The sequence below is a fragment of the Gadus macrocephalus genome, chromosome 6 (assembly GCF_031168955.1).
Source record: "Gadus macrocephalus chromosome 6, ASM3116895v1".
Lineage (NCBI taxonomy): Eukaryota > Metazoa > Chordata > Actinopteri > Gadiformes > Gadidae > Gadus > Gadus macrocephalus.
Window position 1 is genome coordinate 3593977 of NC_082387.1, and position 10078 is coordinate 3604054.

Genomic DNA, 10078 nt, shown 5'->3' on the forward strand with positions numbered 1-10078 from the left:
TCCTTAGCAATGAGTTGATACTTCATGTTGGGTCTTGAAATGTTCATAAGAGTCCACAGAAATCGAATATCAATATTATTTTAGTCTAATTACATTGTGTATATGCACAAGCCATCTTATACAAAGCAGCCGAAAAATAGAAAACCGAAACGCTGCAATGTTTATTTGTAGAAAACTGCTTTTATGTTTATACTGGTTTTCTTTGACTTTTAGAGACACGTCAGTGTAATTGTGGATGGCGAGAGCCCTGAAATACAGCTGGACAGCAGCGGTCTACATCACTGCCCCTTCTGCAGATACAAAGGGTCAAAATGTGATATCGACCATCACATTAAATGCCATGCCTCGGTTAAATACAGAGGTACATTTTCTTAATTTTTTATTATTATTTATATTATTATTGTTATTATATGTATGTATGTAATGTATGCCGTTTACTCACCACGGTCTGCAGAGGAGCTTTCAGGAAGCAGGAAGAGAAGACGGGAGGAAAAAAAGCTACAGGTACGTGTCATATACTGTAATGTGTGATGTTGTCTTAGAGCAATTGTGAAAGACTATAGTCGTACCACCCTCCCACCACTAATACATTTCAGGATAAAGATCTCTGCACAAAAAGGGCTAGAGTTGCTCCAACAGCATCCAGCTCTGAAGGATCAGGTCATGTATAGACTGTTAATCCAGGTGAATCCATGTAGGCCTACACATATTCAGAGTATTTGTGAGATATGATTGATTCTATTAGGCTTCTACTTCCAAATTAAGTTGTCCACATCTCTCCATCAATATACAAGTTATAGCCTACTCCATGGCTGATCTATTGCATACTAGGGACTACTTTTATTATTCCATTGTATTGGCCTACTCAACATTACAGACAACAATCTGTTTTATTTCCAGACAAAACTGAAGACCAGGAACTGGAACCTGGGAACCTGGTATGTAATATGTGTGTAATGCTGGAGGTTGTATGTATAGCCAGATGAAATAGTCTGATGACTAGTTGAATGGTGTTTTTTATCACTGAAAACTCATCAGTAGTAGTAGCCTTTGTTTGCATACCTTTTTGTGATTTTGGGAGAGTAGGGTGTCAAGTACAGACACAAATAATTGTTCTTTCTTCTTCAAGGAAGATTATGTTGTGCTGAAGGACACAATTCAGGCAGCAGCATGGTGCCAGTTACAGTCCTTCAAGGACAGCGTTTCTCTCCCAGAGGTCATTGGGATGGAAGGTTGGGAGCAGATGGCAGCATCAACACCACTTGACAATCTTTCAAGCAAATCCCATGACGGCGGGGATGAGGAAGAAACGTGGAAACCATTCCAATTCTCATTCAGATTACATACTGACTATGAACTGTTCTGTGTGGAGATGATGGACAGGAGAAACCTGAAGGTGTTTGCCTCTTTTGAGTCAAACACCTCTCCCCCTCCCCGTCCCCCCTCCCCGTGACGCCTGCGCCACACGACTCCAATGTAGTCTGATGATGCAGCATAATGGCGGCGCTTGGCAGCTATGGCGGCGGTGACGGCGATGTCGGGCGACAGAGCGTGAAGCAAGAGTGGCGTCCACCTCACTGAGGAAGGCGTCAGTGTGTTCCCCCCCCCCCCCCCCCCCCCCGTTGAGACTTTGTTTGTTCTACTCTTTATTGATTTATCTTTTATGTTAATAGTTTACAATCTATTTTTTGTAGTTGTTATTTTTTAATTGTTTTGTTGAATAAAAAGACTGTTGTTAGTGCTCCTGTGATTGGTGTAACTTAATGTGCTTCACACATGTAGCTTTTCATTATGTCTATTGAGGTACATTTTTTGCCCTTAGATGTGGTCACTTCGTTATTCCTCACATTACATCTGTTAAGGTCATACCTTTGGGTCCCAGTCTTCATAGTTCCCCAAATCTTATTTTGGCTCTTACTGGGCCTGTAACTCTCACAGACAGACGGGTACAGGAGTTTGGACACGTTGCATAGTTTACAGGCAAGGGTGGATTACCGCACGGGCACACCGGGCACATGCCCAGGGGCCCAAGGGCGGCAACTAAGCCAGAGCTTCTGTGTGAAGTCGCTGTTAGTAACTTTTAATGTTGCATTGTCAAAGCAATCAGTAGAGAAATACAAAAATTCAAGCGAAAACGGCAATAGTAGGGCTATTAATACTGAGTAAAAAAAAAAAAAGATCACTAGGGGGCACTATTTCACTTAGTGAATTTGAGACAGGTCACGAACAAGGCACTGTGATTTAAACATTGAGCAACGGCAAACGGTAGTAACGTGAACTCTTAAGTGGAACCTTAATAGGTCCATGAGTGGAACGGTTAAGCGAAAAAAAAATAAACAAGAGAAAATGTATTTGCAAGTCGTTTAGGCTATGCTTAACTTTATAATAGTTCCATGGTACGCAGCAAGAAAGATACCCAGTCACAATACTCCCGTACCATCTGTTTGTATAATTTAATTAACAGCATGTGCTCCCGCTAGCTTAACATAGTATTACCGTTTACTCTTGCATTAACAAGAGCAGCGGAAATCTATGGAAGTAAATCTGTGCCATCGGGTTTAGAAAATAAAAACACATTGAATTATAAGCGCTGAATATTTATGCATTGAAATAACCTATCTGAATTTTTTGCCCATGAATTTAACTCTTTACATTTTCAATATATCATGTTCACCTTTATTTTTCAATGTTAAAAAATTCAACGTTAAAAAATTCAACGTTAAAATATTCAACTCAAATATTTTCAACGTCCAAAAATTCAGTCGGCCAAAGTCACCATCAAAATTCAGTGTACGAAATTCAGTGTTAACATCCGGGGACCCAAGAAAGAGCAATCGATCCTAGATGCTAGATCGCGGTCAAACGAGTGTGCGCGTCGTTGGATGCCTGACTCTCTCACGCGGGAAGGCAAAACAGATTTTGCCATGTCCAACGGCAACAGCAGCAGTAATAGTGCTTCGGTGAGTACATTTTTCTATATATATATGCCATTCGTATGGGTTGTTTCTGTAAGATTCAGCAATGGACAATACTAACGGACACTTATACATAAGAAGGACGTCGAATTGAAAAATAGGGGTAGTTCGGAATTTTGGACATAGGGCCTGATTCCCAAGTTAGCCTTGGTGTTCTTTATCATTGGAGACTAGCTAGGCTAGCCACAAGTCAACGGGCATATTTTGATGCTGGTTTATAACGTCTTTATTGAAGATTTCAGGGGTACAGTTGTAACAGTCAGGTTTATAATATGTAGCGCCACTAGGTGGCGCCTCCCTCTTCTTCACGTACAGTGAAGAAGCGCGTGCTCTTTCGCTCGGCTAGAATAAACAGCTGTATACGATCGAAGTCTCCCTTTCTAATATGAGTTAGTATTTAGTTACTGATTTGTTGTAGGCAGGAATCCCGGACTTTCCACCTGTGTGTTAAATATATATAGTGCCGTGGAGACCTGGCGTGGTATGGTCAAAAGCTTATAGTATACTAAAAGTACCGTGAGGAGAATCTCGCATTACATGTTGTCTCCTTCATGCTAACCCTGACCTACTGTACCATCGCACGTTACACAGTATGTGGATAGACCAATTGGCTCTATCAAATAATGCTCCCACTGCAGAATCACGTTATTTTACACCACTACTCACCCCATGTACATTGTTTTATAACGTATATATTGAAGATTTCAGGGGTGCAGTATGTGCAATGTATGTAATGAAAAAAAATAGCACTTCAAGAAAAAACATAAATAATCAATTAAACTAAATAAATAACATCAACTACAAAAGTGTAGCAAGTATTGTTAAAACTTGTATATATTTGTGAATGGGATTATGCATGGGTTTATATATGCAATAGCTAATAATTATTCAAAATATCCAATAATACAAACATTTTATTTTGAGTTATTTCAATGCATAGATATTCAGTGCTTAGAATTCAATGGGTTTTTATTTTCAAAATCCGATGGCACAGATTTACTTCCATAACTTCCATAAGTGATGCACAACACTGCTTAGAGGGCTCAAAATTAACACTCGCCAAACTCGGTAAAGTAGTCTTAAGTTATTGAGTCCACCCGCCCCTTTGGCTGGACACATCTTGTCCTTCAGCTGCAGAGAGCTGAGAGCAGTCAACAGTAGCCTATATAGACACATTTTGAAATAAGCCATGGAAGAACTACTCCAAAAACATTCACAACAATCTATTTAATTTATCCTAGATTGTAGAAATATGTATAGTAATTAATTGAATAGGCTGTGTTCAATGTATAAAGTTTGGTTTTAATTAAAAGGAAATGTTCTAAAAATGTTTATCATTATTATGATAATTATGTGTATAGATAAACAATATACAGATATAGATATTAATATTATTGTCCTATGGGCCAATGGACCAAGATGACATGCTCAAAGGTAATTAGAGTGAAATGCAAGGGTTATGGTTATGCAAGTTCACACTGTGCTACAAAATTTATTTTTATGCTACTGAATTTTTGTGCTTGCTGGCACCAGTGCCACTTAAAAAAAATAAGCGAACAGCACTGGATATGCATTTATAGTTCTTCCTTAATGTATTTACTGTTTTTATATTCTTGCTTTTAACAGGATGAGTTGGATGACACTGCACAGGCCTGGAACACACACCATCAGGCCATCGAAAAACCTTAACGTCCCCAGCGGTCGGCCGAACGTGATGTTTGCATTACCTGAACTCTATGGGACAAGAGACTTCCTTTCCCCAATTGAAGATTATGATTTTCAACTGTGCAAAAATGAATGTATCTTTCGCCAGACCAAACCGTGTGATCCAGATCTATATGAACTATGCAACATCTTTATGGCTGAGTCCAATCTCACTCTAGCAACAGATTCATATCAGGCAGTGAATTTGTACATGCACCTCAGAGAGGCCATCAGGGCATGTGTGTAGGTCAGACGTATTTAGTTGTGTCTTGTGTTGAGCTTCGAAGTGGCAGGATTTTTTGGTCACATAAGTAATTCACCTTGCTGTCCTTTTCCTTTATAAGTTTATTTTAAAGTCATAGCTCAACATCTCTAGCTTTTGGCAAATGTTATATTCCTTTAAACGATAGTTTAGAAACACAGAAATGAGGGGGGGCTTTATAGACAAAGCCTGTAAAAAGTAAATCAAATGTGTATCAATTTCAGAACTTTACTTTAACAAATGTATCACTTTTTTCAGTTAGAATTGTATTTAACAAAAAAGGTAACTGGCTTCAGTAACTAAATGTGAATACTTATTCTGAGTCTTTCATGATAGAATATCATTGGATTTCAAATGATGGGACCAAAAAAATGTATGTATCTATCGAACTCTGAACTTCTGATGGCCAATCAGTACAAATATTGACATGTTACCGACAGAAAAGCATTTTGAAATTATCTGTGCATTTACAACCTTTAGTTTCAAATACTGAGAGAGGGGTTAAAAAACGACAACACACGCTATTCATGTTTTTGTTGAGAATGGAAGATTTTTTATTGCTGTAACTATATTGCTATCCCGTATGTGGAACTCTGAATAAACAAAAAATTGCCAAACAAGTTTAGTGCTGTTTCCTGATTTTTTTCTCCATATTTTTCACTGGCCACATGAGCTAGATGAAAAACTTAATGAACTAATAATTGTACTTGTTCAAGAACAATTGACTTAATTATTCTTGTAATCAAACTAGTATTACTTTTCATACCATGACAAGTTCCTGCAGTCTTCTTCTTAATGTCACATGATGTTGCTGTGGTGTCAAGACAGCTGATTGTATACAGCAGGGGGTGCGGTCGTCCTGCCGGTTCAAGTAGGATAACCTGAAACCTGTATAAAATCAGCTGTCTTGACACCACAGCAACATCATGTGACATTTAGAAGAAGACTGCAGGAACATTTACAATCAAAACATGTCAGGGTATGAAAAGTAATACTAGTTGTATTATTATGTACACTATCTATTATTATCTACACTAGTAGTTAGTTTCGTCGTCTGAGACGTCTCGCCCTTCGTGACACTCCTCTGGGATCGAGCTCTTTCAACAACAACCGCACTGCCTCTTTCCTCACACGCAGTCGATGCTCCCTGCATTTAGCGTACATCCATCGGTACCCGTGAAGCTGTCCAGAGTAGGCCTACTGCAGTTGGTCGCTAATAAAACAGGGTATCTGCAGGTTTCAGCAAGTCAAATTTAAGACTTTTTAAGACCTTTTTAATACCACCTTGAATGAAATTTAAGACCTTAAACCCGCGATGGTGGGGGGGATCCCGCTGTATTACAACCCAAGCATAGCATGTGTGTCACTCAATGAGACTTATTCAAGTTTACTTTCTGTCTGTTTATTGAACATAAAGTGATACTCCAGGGCTCCAGACTAACTTTTTCCTTGGGTGCACTGGTGCGCCTACATTTTTAATTTGGGTGCACCAGCACGTATTTATGGTGCACCCAAGTTGTGAGTTGTTGAGAGGGGGGTGACCTTAAGCGTCTGGGCCCCCGGGCAGCTGCACCGGTTGCACCGTCGATATTTACGCCACTGATTAATAATATTTTCACCATTAAATAAATGCCTTCAGTAAGACCTGGGGGGTATACCACGAACCTCGTTGAACATACCCAGGCTTTCTTGGGAAAACCTGGCTCGACAGAGCCGCAACTCGCAATCACAGTTAAATGGTACCACGACGCTCACTTTAGATTCAATTAGTTGAACCAGGTTTTCCGCTTTAGGTTCAATGCGCGTTCACATAAAAGGGGCGTTTCTCGCGTCATTTGACTCACCCCTTATGCAAAATAAATCGCGCAAGAGCGGTGTATTTCATCCAAGGCGAGCAATGTATTATTATGAACTCCTACGAGGAATTCAAAGTTCAAATCACAGCCAAGGGGAACACGGTTGCCCATAATATGGCTAGGGTGGCGTGCTGGCAAAAATAGCCGACCGTGTTAATTCGTAAGTGAAAAGATTCTGCATATTGTCTAAAAAATATTATGTATCATCATCCCTTTTACCCCCATATATGTGGGGCCCCATGAATTGCGAGCCCAAGTACCGGGAATGCACTCGATCTCCGACCCAATATCGGACGTGCACGTCAAGTTGCTTGCTTTTAGTGGCGTGGTTCAACGTCTCAAATATCAAAACAAAATCAGCCTTGTTGACGCTGCAGATTAGCTCGTTTCGGATGAAAGGCGCTGGTCCGAAGCGAGTTATATACGCCGTTTTGTCCCTTCCAGCAGTAAAGGTGCTCGCGATTTGAGAGTCAGGGAACATCAAACCGAAGAGATCTCCTATCCCCTCATTCGAGTTGTAGGACTGGTGCTTGACCACTGTGACTGTTTAGAATCCACAACACCTCCGCTTTCAGTGTTGGTGTCGTACCAAATGCTACCCTCAGGTCAGTGCTAGCAGCGCGGACCGTCTGCGGCGGTGGCGCCGGGGCAGAGATGCAAAACGTAGAAATGGCTGGGGTCTGTGTGTGGCTCCTGGCAGAGGTTTTATGTTTTTGGCTCTGCATATGGCTGACGACAGCCTTAATCCCCATGGTGCCGAGCTTGAATGTAGGCTACTTTTGCACGGAATGCATCTGGCCTGTTCTGGGTTGGCAACGGACGCTAGCCAACCTCGGAAACGGACGTCTTCCAGCCAACTGACGTTGAACTTGCATTTACCCATTGTTGCAGACTAGCTAGCAAGCGCGCAGACATCCGTTTATATATGCAGCTAGAAAGAAAGTAGCCTCTCGTACATCTCCTTCCCGAAAAGTCCCGCGAGAAAAAAAAAAAAATTAAATAACCCTGCCCCGACAAATTTAAGACCTCTGAGTTATAAATTTAAGACCAGCATATGACATTTTTGACGAATTTAAGACTTTTTAAGGCCTTCAATTTAGAAAAATGAATTTAAGACTTTTTAAGACTTTTAAGACCTCCGCGGACACCCTGTAAAATCCACCAGGACCGACAGGTCAGAGTACGCCTTGTGGCGAGTGTCCCCTATCTCACAGTATCCTCTTCAGATGTCTCACTTATGTGGAAGGCGTGCCTACTGGCAAGTATTGATTTGATGTCCGAATATTTGAGGCCAAGCTCAAAATAAACATTGATAAATCCCCCAAACTCCATCGTTGTGGTTGTTAGTTTTTTCCTCTGACCCGAATGACGCGACCACTCGTTTGACCGCGATCTAGCATCTAGGATCGATTGCTCTTTCTTGGGTACCCGGATGTTAACACTGAATTTCGTACACTGAATTTTGATGGTGACTTTGGCGGACTGAATTTTTGGACGCTGAAAATATTTGAGTTGAATATTTTAACGTTGAATTTTTTAACATTGAAAAATGAAGGTGAATATGATATATTGAAAATGTAAAGAGTTAAATTCAGAGGCAAAAAATTCAGATGCATAAATATTCAGTGCTTATAATTCAATGTGTTTTTATTTTCAAAACCCGATGGCACAGATTTACTTCCATAGAAATCTGCTCAATCGTCAATGTGGTCGGAGTGCCCGCCCGATGTGGACTGAGTGCCCGCCCCCTCAGTGTGGGCGGAGTGCCGGCCCCCTCCATGTGGACTGAGTGCCCGCCCCCTCCATGTGGGCTCCGTCTGCGGGCTGCAGTCAGGGGTAGCCTACTTGGCATTAACTGAATGGGAAATGCAATATTTTAGGACAGATTCACCATTAAACGTGTTTCTAATGACATTTCTAGCGAGAAATGTACTTTTTACTTGAATAATATTCAGTCAGTGAATGTGTATGATCTTTATTAATCTTTATTATCTGAAAGGGAAATGCAATATTTTAGGACCGATTCACCGTTAAACGTGTTTCTAATAACGTTTCTAGCGAGAAATATACTTTTTACTTGCATAATCTTCAGTCAGTGATGTCTGATCTTTAGTTTTATAGTTATTAGGAAGATTTTATCGGCTCGCTCGCATGTTTCAACGACGTCAGGTTGTTAGGGACGCTGCTTTCGCTAAACTAGCAGCTCACGTGTTTCCTGCGTTTGTGTTATTAAACCGTTACTTTATGTATGGCAAGCCGAATTGTCATTTATTAACTAAGTTTGACTATCCGGAATTTAAATTGTAGATATCAACAACTTCCTTCAAGATATCTGTAATGTAGTTGTGACTAGTCGAAACGACAGTTAAGGTGCGGCCACACCAGACGCGTATCTCGCGTAATTTTTACGCGAGATACTCGCGTAAAATGTTGCTTGATCATTTTGTGTCAAAAATGGTCGCATATGCGCCATACGCGCCTACGTCACTCGCCTAGATGAGTCCATGTCCATGCAAGTGAACGGAGCGTTCCCTCTTCGTCATAACTATCAAACCAAACGGGACTCCCTAAATCGACGCCACTTCGACCTGGGCGGGACTTTATGTCCTACGTCACTCGCTATGGGTGTGCATGTGTGCGCATAGCCGTCACTCGCGATGGGTGTGCATGTGAGAAAGGTTTTGGCTTTAGTGTCTATGGGTTGGTAATAACGGTTCTGATGATTTTTCTGATGGAAAAGTGGTCTTTTATTTCCATAATCTTTGTTCAGTGAACGCATAAACCCGTTTGTTAGTTAGCAGTTAAACAAAATGCGATCTATTTGTTTACAGTTACCAACGACCAACTGATGATTGGGGGTTCGATTCCCTAGTGATGCAAGGTTTTTTCTTTCATTTTGGACTGCACACACATCGCGAGTGACGGATACTCGAACAATGTACACACATCACTGTCTTTACAATTTCTAGGCAACCGAAGTTTAAAGATTGTCAAGTGGTTAACTCTTGAATCGCATGTACTAAGACCTGATGGGTTAGTGGTCAGAGAACAACTCATTAACGCAGGGGTTCGATTCCTTAATGAAGCTAGCGTTTTTCTTTCATATTGGACTGGATGTTTGTATGCCATTTTGCGTAACTTGTAGTTTATGATGAAGAAATGTTACTGGGGTTAAGGTTAGGGTAACGCTAAGGGTAAGACACAAAGTGTTTTTGCAACACAATATTTCTTACAATAACAAAGTTTAAAGTTTTGATGACTCCAGTAGGAAACTTAAGATA

The 10078-nt window shown here is 40.7% G+C and overlaps 1 long non-coding RNA gene across 2 annotated transcripts; it reads left to right on the plus strand.

Moving 5' to 3' along the window:
- The first annotated feature begins 445 nt into the window (after positions 1 to 445).
- On the plus strand, positions 446 to 2252 carry LOC132459237 (uncharacterized). Of its 2 annotated transcripts, XR_009526169.1 has the most exons (4): positions 446 to 504; positions 597 to 684; positions 901 to 949; positions 1130 to 2252. It is a non-coding gene; the product is annotated as an uncharacterized LOC132459237 (long non-coding RNA). The 2 variants fall into 2 exon arrangements; XR_009526168.1 differs by lacking the exon at positions 1130 to 2252 and having other exon boundaries at positions 901 to 1034.
- Positions 2253 to 10078: the final 7826 nt, after the last annotated feature.